Genomic DNA, 12132 nt, shown 5'->3' with positions numbered 1-12132 from the left:
CATGTCATGACAAGTCTCCCAACCTCTTTGCAGCTCTTCCACTTAACACGTAGTGTAAACTCACCCAATCTCCCTTCACTTTCTCCTTCCCAGATTTCTCTCCTGGAGCTCTGTGGAGGCCTCTGTGTTGAAGCTTCATTATGATGGAGTGGACCCAGTGGAGAACTCTATAAAAAGCATCCGACCCATTTATCAGGACAGATCTCTTTAGCAAGTCTATATAAACCTCACGTGTTGAAGAGCCATAACCTGTGACTCAGAGGCAAAACTAAAACCTGAATAACTAAGAGCAAGACTCAGGGCTTTTTTTCCAATTTCCTATTCCTACAGGGGTTTTTTTTATTGTGCAAGGTAGTCACTAGATTTTACTAACGACAGCACTGGGTGATCCCAGCAGACAGACAACACCATTATGGAGAGAGCTATGCAAACACAGAGACTGTCCTTGCCCCAGAGTTCTTATAATATAAATAGTAAAGACAGTGGGAGGGAAAAGTGAAGCACACAGAGGTGAAACCTGTTGCTCAAGAGGACACGACAGCTCAGTAGTCACTACAGAGTATTGCCTCTCAGGGTGAGTGTTTTTATTAGAGGCTTTGCATTTGGGAAAAAAAAAACTCAAAGCAATTCTCACGGCAAAGATTGTAAAGTCTGGTTACACTTGTAAAGGGATTCTGTAGAACATCATGCCCCAGTGTGCCATATTATTCCCTTTTTGTGATTCTCAGAACAAATTTCCTCAGTTTTCAAGTCTAAAGAGACTTTTTTCACTGCTTCTGCCTCAAACCAGTATCCAAAAATTAAGGTGTGATAGTGGAACATTTATATTTGAAGCACTGTATGTTTTCACCAAATTCCTCCCCCACCCATTATGGCCATGGTTTAACTGCACATTTAAGCACATGTTTAACCACACGAGTAGTGCTACACACATCAATGAAACTACCTGCACTTAAAATTAAGCACTTGTTTAAGGGCAAGATATAGAGAGACACAGAGTGGGATTTTAAAAACCCCTTGAGCATTCAGTGGGAGTTAGGTGCTTAATGCCCTTAAGAGACATTTGAAAATCCCACTGAGATGGTGTATCTGCAGCTGAATGCCTCTGGAAATCTGTCAGTGATGCTCAGAATGATGCAGTGATTGATTGCAGTGACAATTACACCTCTAATGAAGTCCTGATTACACAGAGAATTTACAACAGATATGTCTAAAATTGGTGCAAGGATCAGCTCCTTTTTCTGAAGCACCACTTAGAGCTCTGTCCAAAATAGCTCTTGGGTGATGTGTGATTCTGAGAGCAGCCATCTCAGAGGGCTCACAGGGCCAGCCATCCAGCTTGGGGTTCATTTATGTTTATTATTGGCCAGACTTCTTCCAACCAGGCATTTTTCACCCTATACAGTGAACAAAGTGCCCAGTCCTCTCCTCCCTATGCTACCTCACCAAATCCTGCAGCAGAGGAATCTCCACACTCCCTTTTCCTAGCTGATCCTGGATTTATCCCTAAAAGAGGGCCGAAAACACCCAGAGTCTGCAGCTCTGACAAAATCAGCAGTCACCCAAATACCTGGGGACACTCAGAAGCTGAACAAACACCGCTAATGAAGTGATATAATTTTTCTAAGCTAATGAGAAGAAGGTGACCTGAGCCCGCAGGTATGAACCCTAATGGACAGCAAGCCGAGGAGATAAGCCCCTGCTTTCCACACAAGCTAACAGAGGTCACGCTGGCCAGGGTTTGAATCTTTCTGGCAAGCAGCTCGCTGCAGCTCTACACCTGGCTGGGTTTAATTTGTTATTTATGTCAGCTTTGCATATTTGTAAAGTTCAAGGGTTTATTGCCCTGGCCTGACCTTGCCAAGTCAGAGCTCACATGTGGTTCTCTAGTAGCAATTTCTTTCTAATAAACTTTACTTGAAAGAACATGTGTGATAGATTTTGTTGATGATTAAAAAGAATGGGGCTATGTTCATTGTTAGCCAAGCTGGTTTTGAAGTTTTGTTGGAAGTCACCTCTGTGCTCATTTTTTAAAAAATGTCCCCTTCCCCCTCACCCCGTTATTTTACCGCACACCCTAATTATGTTTCATGTTGAAGCATGTAGCATTGTTTGTGCCTTTACAGTAAAGACAATCCCCCCCATGTGCTTATTAAGATCATTAAATTAAAGAGCATTGTTCAGAATTGGTCTTTAATCAGAGCATGTACAAGCACCAAAACCCCGGGCACACACAGGAGCAGGAAACTCCAAAGTCTCTGATGTACAAACATGTAAAAAGCCACAAATTGGCATATTCTTTGCCAGACCCAAAGATTATTACTTCTAATTTGCTTTGTTTTCCCCTATTAGCAAAGGAAACAAATATTTTCTGTCCCTACAGGCTGTGTTACAGGGGATGATCCTTTCTCCATAGGAAGCAGAACCAAATTCCCTTCACTTTCAAAGGGGTTGAGAAACTCATTCCCTTATGCTCAGGAACAAATATGCCAGTGGTTCCCTGGGAAGTGGAATTTCTAAAACCTGATATTTGACCTTTCTGCAGGGTAGGTGCAGAAAGCATGGTTGTGCCTGTGTTGTTTTTCCCCAGTGCTCCACCGTGAGCAGCTGGGTACCATGAAAGCTCCAGCACGGGAGGAATTTTGGGAGCTGGATAAACTGCAGGCTTTGTGCTTCTGCCCACAGACCTCTGTTTAATCCAGAGCTGCCCACTCTTCTGCCAAGTTTAAGTGTTATTATTGGTAGATTGACAGAAAACACGATTGGATAAATCTCATTTTCTTATAAAACCAGGCTGAAAGTGTTCCAACACTGCTTGTACATCCCAAAATCCTTACTTCTGCTACTTTATTTTCCCACAGCTTGTTATGTTTTCAGCTCAGGACCTAATTCTGGACACAGAGCATAAGTTTTCATCTGTGTATGACAGCAAATTAACGTGTGCTTTTGTGATTCCTGGAAGAGAACATATGTACAAGTACTTGAATCAACAGTTTTGATTGTAAATAATTTCAGGCGGGATTGTCATTTATTGAATGTGCGTACAATGACCTGCCTGAGATCCCAAACACCACTGTAAAATGACTAAATAAGTAAATAATAGTGACATCTATGCTCTGCAGCAGCTGTGAGACTTTCCATTAAATTAAGAGCTCAAGAGGCAATTGCAACTAATAGTCAAAGCAGGGACCAGGAAACAGAATTTCTGTTTGTCACTCATGGAGCAGGGTCAGGATGCCTAAAGCATCAGTTCCTTGCTCCCTCTGTGAACGGGACACTGGATTAAGGAATTGTCAGCCTGGCATAAGCCTTTCCTTTCTCTGCTAAGTGGCAAAAGACACCAGTTGGAATTATGCTTAGGCTGGGTTGGCTGTGAAAAGCAGCAGGGCAACCAGCAATGATCAGTCCTCTGCCAGCTGGTTACCACAGCTCAGCCTCCAAGTCCTGTCTGAGCTTTGTTTTCCCACTGCCTGTAAAACAAATCTTGAGCCCTACTGCTTGTCTTCCTTTTTGTATGGGGTGATTTTCAGAAGACCCAGGCAATTTTAGCAAACCATAACAGACACACAGGTCTATGTGTAAATATATATAAACTTCAAATGTTTCTTTTTCCTTTTTCTTTAGCGTCTCTCTTCCTTTGACACCACTCCTAAGTCTGTACACAGTCTTATCATCACATTCACTTTCCCTTCTTTTTTTTCCCTTCAAATTCTTCCCCCCTGAACATTTGACATCTTTTTAGCTCAAAGTATACTTTCCTGGCCCAACTAACACCACACATTTTTATTCAGACAATATCTGTTTCTCCTCTTACAAAACTTGTTTATAGTGTTCTCACTTAAAATTCAAAAGATAGTTTGGCAAGAGCACATTTTTGCAAGGAATAACAAAATTAAGGAGATCCAAAGCCAAATACAAAACCCCATGTAGGCAAAGAGGTACAACTAAAAGTACAGCAAAACTGGAGTTTCCAAAACAAACTGGAAAAGTTTCATCAAAGTCCCAGCCCTTACTCTTAATTGGACACCCTGGTGTTTGAAGGGGCTTGGTGGAAAAAAAAACAAATGTGCCTATTGTTCTTAGAATTAGTATTACAATAATAATCGTTCTTTAAGCATCAGTAGTGCCTTTCATCTAAGGACCATAAAGCACAGCGCCAACAAGAATGAAAAGCCTCTCGGTGTTCCTATAAACAACACAGGCATTTTGGACCCATTTTTAACAGAGGGGTGAGGCCCAGGTAAGATAATAGAAATTTTGCTTTATCATTTGCTGTTTCTTGCTTAATTCTGAGTATATATAGGCCCTGCAGAATTCCTTGATTTTCACAAGTGGTAAACATCCAGGGTTTCAATGGCTCTTAGCATGCAGCAGCTCCCAAGCTCAAGTCCTGCTTTAGCTGCTTTAGTGCCTGCTTTAATGCCTGCTTCTATCCTGCAGATCTCTGCCAGAATCATACCACACATTTGTGCAAGGACTGGAGGAATTTAAGGCTCCTACACCCATGATTTTCATGGTATAGCTGATGTCCAGTGAAGACCTAGGCACAGTCTTCTCTTTCAGCGTGAGCAATTCCACTCAATACCATACTGAGCACAGTGAATGCAGTTGATTCAGCAGGCTGAGATTTGTACAGGATTGGGTCTCATGTATTTCCCTTCTAGTCTTTAGAAGTTCTCAGATGGCTTCACACACTCAGCCAAGGGTTTAAAATATGAAATGTAGCTAAATCCCCACAAACCCTTCTTTTATCAACATTTGCTATCTCCTCGGTGATTAGTTAAGAAATTTGTAAGCAGCATTTCCCAGGCATTGGCTTAATCAGAAGCTTTCAGCCTCACTCCCAGCCAATCCAAGTGCTAAACACAACACTGACCAATTTATTTTTTAACAAGGTTCTCTACTATTGAAACCAGTATGAAGTGCAATTATGGGCTTAACATTCAACTGTTAAATTATCCTCCCAACATCTTTCCAGGCCACTCTCTTAGTTCTTCAGAAGAATATTTTATTGGAAAGGGTAAATGTATAAAAATCTACTGTTAAAACACTCAACAAATCTCCCCTGTCAGGCCAGTAAACTGTAGTCCACCCACTCTGATCTGAGATTGCTGTTCCCCTGCTCCCCCTTCCCCACCTCCCTTTTCTTTGTTTAAAATATGCTGACCACACAGTGACCTCTCGTAACCCATTGGTCGAAAATTACAACCAGCCACACAAACAAGCAGCTCGAGGTCAGAAAGAGCAGGGTCTGCTAAAAGTTAGTAATCATACATTAATTCCCTGACATAATTAATCAAAATGAACCACCGTTATCTTGCGCGGAACCTTTAACCTATTACAAAGGGGTCAATTTGCAAACCACTTGAGCATGGGAGTTTGGTACAAATAGCATACTCCCTTCATCTGGGATGCCCTAAGTAGGCAAAAATGCCTTTGAAGTCCCAAATCTACTAGATTTAGATATAATTTCATCAATCAAGTTAAAAGGCTGCCTTCTCTCCAGAAAGGATTTCGTGTAGATCTGTCATCTAGCTCTGTTCAGTGGGTGACTGAAAATCCATTTGTTAGGCTCTTTTTGTCAGGATGGAGTAGGCTGCAGTTGGCTCTACATGTCAAAATAGCTGAAAGTTTATCAAATTGAAGGCTAAGAGGCATGATTTGTGTTAGAACCTGCGCTGGTCTGGTGAAGGAAGCAGTAAATCTCAGCTTTGTTATGCCAATCAGCTCCAATTCTGGAACTTAATTGTGTTTTCATTTGATATGACTATAATTACATCTATATAGTGCATGCAGCTATTCACAGGGAATCAGAAACAGCACTTCACACATTTGTACAGCTACCAGGACCGTGCTGCCTTATGATCCTTTATGCTCTCACCCAAGCAAAGTCCCTGTGAAATAGCAGGATCTCCATCTTGGTTAAGCCCCTGAGAAACTTAACCCTGATCTTCCGAGGGATTTTAGTCCTCAGTTCCTTTTTAGATCTTAAATTCCTGCTGAAATCAGCATGAATCAGGCATCTCGTCAGGAATCAGGAGACTAAATACTTTTAGGATTTGGGTTTAAGCAGCATGTCCAAGGTCACACAGGAGGAACTTGCAGCAGAGAGGGGAGCAGAATCCAGGTCTCTGAAGCCCACTGAATCAACCTTCCTCCATCAGCTCCAAGATCCCTGCAGTCCATGGAATCTCCCTGGAGTGTTTTCTAATCCACTTTCATATGCACCAATACAAACACTCATCCGTATGTACATCTAATCTATTTATTTATTGCATGCAAGAATGGATGAGCTGTAGAGTTTTAGAAGAATATCATCTTATCAGTGATATCATATGTCACACAGGTGAACCTCAAGGGGCTTACGATGTTGCCAAATCCCCAAAATAGAATTAATTTTAAGCCATTCACTGAATCTCATTTTCTGTGCCATATAATATATGAGCACAGCAAAGGTGTCAAATATATTTTAAATTACTTTATATAAGCATTAGTGCAACAACAGCATTTGGAAAGTATCACACCTACTTTAAAAGTTTCTGGGAAATGTAAAACAAAGTCATTGTTAAGGTCAGTGTTTTAGCAGAGGTCACTTGAACTACAATTCCCAATATGCACATGGAGTTGACATGTCTGGCTTTTAAAACAAAATCACAATTCATCATCTGAACGTCAGATCTGTGGCTTATGAGTTCCTGGTGTCTGAATGATTATGACACTTATAAAGTATATTTTATTATTACAGCCCACTCATTGCCACTCTCCATATGTGAAGTGATGGATATTTTAAATGTAATTCTACTTATTTATATTTATATCTTACTAGTGACAGGTAAAAAGCATCAACAAATCACTGCAATTTTTAACTAGTCAGAGACAAGATTTATTTTTAGTATAGTTAGCATGCACACTGTGGTTATTAGGAAGAATGATTCCCACTCAGAGAATCATTGTTTAGTCATGTTTAATTAAAATAAACAATAAAAAAATAAAAAAAGCAACCTCAAAACATTCAGAAATGTCACGGAAAGGCAAAAGGGACAAGGATAGAGGCACACAGCAAGAGAAGTCTTTGTGTGCAAACCAGGGGCCAGACTGTGCTCCCCTCTCTGCCTTGGCTGCTGCAAAGGCTGCTCTGATGTGGTGGTGTCCAGCCAGGAGCCAGGAGCTGCACAGGACAGCAGCAATTTCCAGTGACCACTGAAAATGAAGAGGATAAAACTGTCTGTAACAAGAAGAGATGAGATTGCCTGCAACAAACTGCTTCTTCAAGATGTTGTCTTTCCCAGTGTCTGGACAAGTCAGACAAAAAGCTGGAGTTGTTCAGCTCGGAGATGAGGAGGCTCTGGGCAGATCTCACTCTGGCCTTCCAGTACTTAAAGTGAAAAAAAGAGAGGGAGAGTGACTTTGTACACAGACAGACTGGGATAGGACAAGGGGAATGGTTTTAAGCTAAAAGAAGACAGATTTAGATTAGATGTTTGGAAGTTTTTTACTCTGATAGCGATGAGACACAGGAACACGATTCCCAGAGAAGCTGTGGATGCACCATCCCTGGCAGATGGGTTGGACCCAGATGATCTTTCAATTCCCGTCCAAACCAAACTCACTCTGAGATTCCATGAAAATGGGGGATGCTGTGGTTCTCCTCCTCTTCTCCTTCCAGGGCTGAAACCCACAGCTCAACACACAAAGTGCAGATAGTCCTGAGCCTGCTTCCTCCTTCTCATTCCAAAGACCTTTTTGCACCCAAGTTTTGCAGCTGCTCCTGCTGCCAGCTCAGTGCATTCCTCACAAAAAGAGCAGTGCTGGACATGCACTGAAGGGTGGGATCAAGGGCCACAGTGGGAATGCTGGGCAGCTTTGTGTCACGGGATAGTGCAGCTCTAGGGTGCTGAAAGACTCTTGGCTGTGTAATTGCAGGACTCTCATAAGAAAATTGGGAAAAAATAAAATTTCTTGTCCCAAGAAAATTAGTTCTTTGCTCCATGGCCAGTCCCCAAGTACATGAGATTAATGGCTCACATCAGACTCTTCATATGGAAATTTTGTAGACTAACAGAAAACTTTGAGGCTTATCTCTACTTCACTCCACTTGACTCCAGCAAGTCACCACATGCTCTAGCACAAACCACTGAAACCCTCACTTAGCATGTGTGCAAAATGAATATAACGACAATTAATGACCTCCAGGGTCTCTGGTAAAACCATTTAGCATTTGTCAGGCACTTTGTGGGCTTTTGGGTCAAAAACAATAAGTGCAAGGTAGTATTAGGAAGAGTTTCATCCCCAAGATATAATAATATATAATAGCAGGATCTTGGAGTTACAGATAAAATCAGATTACAGGAATGTGTAACATAGAAAATGTGACTTGACACATCACACATGCAAATAGACTTCGGGGTGTGTAACATGTAGATGTTTCCTGGAGCTGAGGTTTTACACCTGAGTGTGCATGGGTAACTCCTGTTGTTGTTAACAGATGGGAAACAAGTGTGAAAACACCAATTGCAGCAACTCACTGACAATGGCTCCTTGCTCAGAGGAATGAGTTACCTTGAGCTTACTCAAGAGATGTAACCTGAAGGACAAAGAGGTTTTTGGTAGCTCGTTCTGCAAAGCTGTCTGAGCTGCAAATGCTTGTGAGTCACACTCCAGAGCATCTGCAAGGGAAAACACATTACATTTTCCAGGCCACCACAACTCCTGCTCAGAGTGGGAAACTCACACGTGTTCAATCCATTCCCTCCCCCACAGCCCCTGCCTCAGCTCCTATGGGATAGGGAGTTTATTAGTTAATACTTGAGCTTAAATCTTCCTCTGAGGAAGTGATGAGCATCTAAGTCTCTCCTCCCTTCTTGCACAGAGATGAAAGTTTCTCCGCTGGCCTGTTCACTCCATCCTCCCCCTTCCTGGAAGAGATGAATCCCTGCTGAAGAAATCTGAAACCCTTGGCCACCCAGCATATCCTTCAGAAATAAAAGCATCTTCCCTGAGAAAATGCATGCATGGAATGGAGCACAATGCAAGGCAAGCTCTGCTTGCACAGAGCTGTAGGAAATGAAAGGTAAAAGCCAAAAAAGCCAAACGGAGTTGTGTTAAGATAACAACAGGACATTGTTTTGATCCCAGGAGATCCTGTGGTTTTTCTTTTTAATAGTGTCACTTAGAGTAACTTATAAGGGAGGCAGGGAAGGTGACACAATTTTATAACTCTGCAGGGGCTTCACACCATGGGACAAGATTCCTATTGTACTGAGGAGTATTGGAAAGAAAAGGGGGAAAAGAAAAAAAAGAGCTTGCAAAGCAGGTCTAAAATTACACCTATTCTCAAGGAAGATACAAATCTAGGCCAGAAGGATTGCTCATTACAATGAACTCCTAGGAACTTTTATAGCAAATGCTTCACAGGTATTTATCAACCTAGCTGAGGGCAGGTGAGTGGGAGCAGGAAAAAAATTCAGCCTGCTTTCTCCCCACAAAACCCTCAGCCTAGTTTCCACAATGAATCATGGTTTGTTTTGCATTTCCTCTGTTCAAAATTTGTCCAGAAAGCCCCCAGTTAATGGGAAGGGTATGGCAGGGACACGACAGAAAGACAGGAAATTTCAGATGTAACCAATTCTCATGACTTTCCCACACAAGATCATGTTCAGGCAAACACAAAAACAACCTTTTAGCTGAGGAGGACAAAGTAAAAACAGTTGAGAGGGTTTGCAGGGGCTGTCTGTGCATTACTCCCTGGGCTGCATCAGTCCCTTGAGGTGCAGCCCCTTTACACTTCTCCTGAACCACATTCCTGCATTTCACATTGCTTGCTTCAATCCGTCTCTGCTTGATGTGTTTTTCACTTGAGAAACTCCCTTTACCCAGCTGCACCCCACATGGATGCAGGACACTCGTGGAGTTGTTTCTTTATTTCAGAAATGCAAAATCCTGTAGTCAACAGTGTTTTTTCAGTTCTTCCTTCATCTGTCCCATCAGTTGCAACAGAAGTGGGCACAACCCATGGAACCATGGCAGCTGCTGTACCCCATTCAGGTACACACAGCAGTTTCAGAGCCAGGCACTGACAAATCAGCAGCAAATTTCAATCCACAAAAGTTGGAACAAACCAAAGATGTTTCTGTCCTCTTACAGAAAAAAAAAAAAATTAACAGTTAAACCCAAAATCACAGAAAACAGGCAGATTCAAAGAGAGAAACAAAAATCAACAAAAGTGTGTGGGTATCTGTGATTTTTAAACTATAATACAAATCCATGACAATAATTACAGTGGGAAGTCCCTAATGTCTCACTATTACTACTTTGAAGGTCCTCAAAGATCTTTATCTGAGCTAATTTCAGCTGTTGGGTACAGAAGTTCTTTTATTCCCTTCCCACTCTGCATCACACAATGCTCTTTTTGGTGTTCCCATTCACACAGCGGGCACTGATCCCTGCTAGGAGAGGTGTCAAAACTTCTAATAAAATGACTGCTCACGCAGAAAGTCTCACAGCTGAAATTTTGGAGTCGTACAAACTCCCACACAAAGCAGGGCTGTCAGATCAGATTGCAAGGTGTCAGTTTACCCAATTCAAACCTGAGGTTCTATGAAAAAAAATGCACAACAACCCCCCCCTACACACACACACACAAATGGAAAATGTCAATCAAAAGTAATTAATAGTTTTCCTTCCTCTTTCGCACTCCAAAGAATGCCATGAGACAATATTCTGTGAGCTCAAATGAGCTCAAATGACTGATGAATAACATTCACTCAAAAATCACACGCATGGTAAAATATTCACAGGAGTTGTCAGTGGTACCTGAAGACTTCTATTCCAGACTATCCCAAATTCCTCTGCAGTTTCTGTGCTGAAATGTGCTGTGCAATGTAAGGTTTGGGAGGTGACAGAAGGCGTCAGTGCAGATGGGGAGGACAGATGTGGGGTTAAGCCAGATGTGAGGGAAAGAGCTTGGGGGCAGATTTGAGCCTTCAGCACCTCCCATTTACGTCAAGCAACTGCGAATGATCTCATTTCCCAAGTCATCTGGGGCAAAATATGGCTTTGTGTAGGGGAGCCAATATCTATGGGAACTTATAAAAAAAAAAGAAATTGAGTTTAACTAAGACCTGAAGATTTTTAAACCAAGCTCCTTCAAGCGGAGAGTCCTTTGTTTATCCAGAAATATCTGCATAAAAACGCAGTAGTACAGGTTGTTGGCTCTTCAGCTTGACATCAGACAGTGCACCAAGTTCTGGAAGCCTGGTTTATACTTTATTTTCAATATTTAGTTTGTATTTCATTTTCAATATTTAAGTATGGATTTTCTCACACATGGATTTACTCTCAGCACATAGAGAGACTAACACGACTGTAGCCCCATACTCTTTTTTCCCCATTACCCTGTTAAATCCTGTGCCATGTTTGCCTCTATCCATATCCTACATCTCAGATGTGCATCTCACTCCTCAGCACAGCCATGGATCCAGTCCATGTGGATGGAAATATATTAGCAGACAAGCAACTCTGAATGTAGGAAAGAAAAAATTCTGCATTTTCTTCATATTCCTTGCTCTGGAAAGGAACATCCCTGTCTTGGTGCACCTTTCTCTCCCCTAACCAGGGATTTTAGGAGACAGACATCCCTGGCTGACAAAGCTGGCTCTCTAACTGCACATCACCCTCTCACATGAGCTCTCCCTAACTCCCTTCACTCAAACTCATCTGACTTAGCCAAGAGAGCCCATTAAAACTGTTCTGCAATTTTTTTTCACCATTTCCAATTCAGTTCCCTGTGTAAAGGCATGATCCTGCAAAGATTTATGTTTAAGCATTATTTACCCAAGTAATCTCCTTAAACTCAATTGAATGGCAAAGAGGGGTTTCTCAACACAACGTGCTGGAGCCCTTTTTCATGATTATGGGCACTAAATGACTCCACATCATTCCCTTTCACCACAAAACACCTGCCTTGTTTTATGCACACATGCCATATATAGGTTTTGGACTTTTCCCAAACTTTTTTTTTCCTTCCACAAATTTTAAACTTTTGACGGGAATACTCTCGACACATCCCTAATCTACTCTGAATGGTGAGCAGGATGGGATGCAGGTAGCTCCTCCCAGCCTAAAATCCAGAGG

Source organism: Melozone crissalis, unplaced genomic scaffold, assembly GCF_028551555.1.
Source record: "Melozone crissalis strain CALT ecotype California unplaced genomic scaffold, PUWL_Pcris_2 ptg000014l_1, whole genome shotgun sequence".
Taxonomy (NCBI): Eukaryota; Metazoa; Chordata; class Aves; order Passeriformes; family Passerellidae; genus Melozone; species Melozone crissalis.
The sequence above is the reverse complement of the archived record's forward strand: the minus strand, read 5'-3'. Positions refer to the sequence as shown.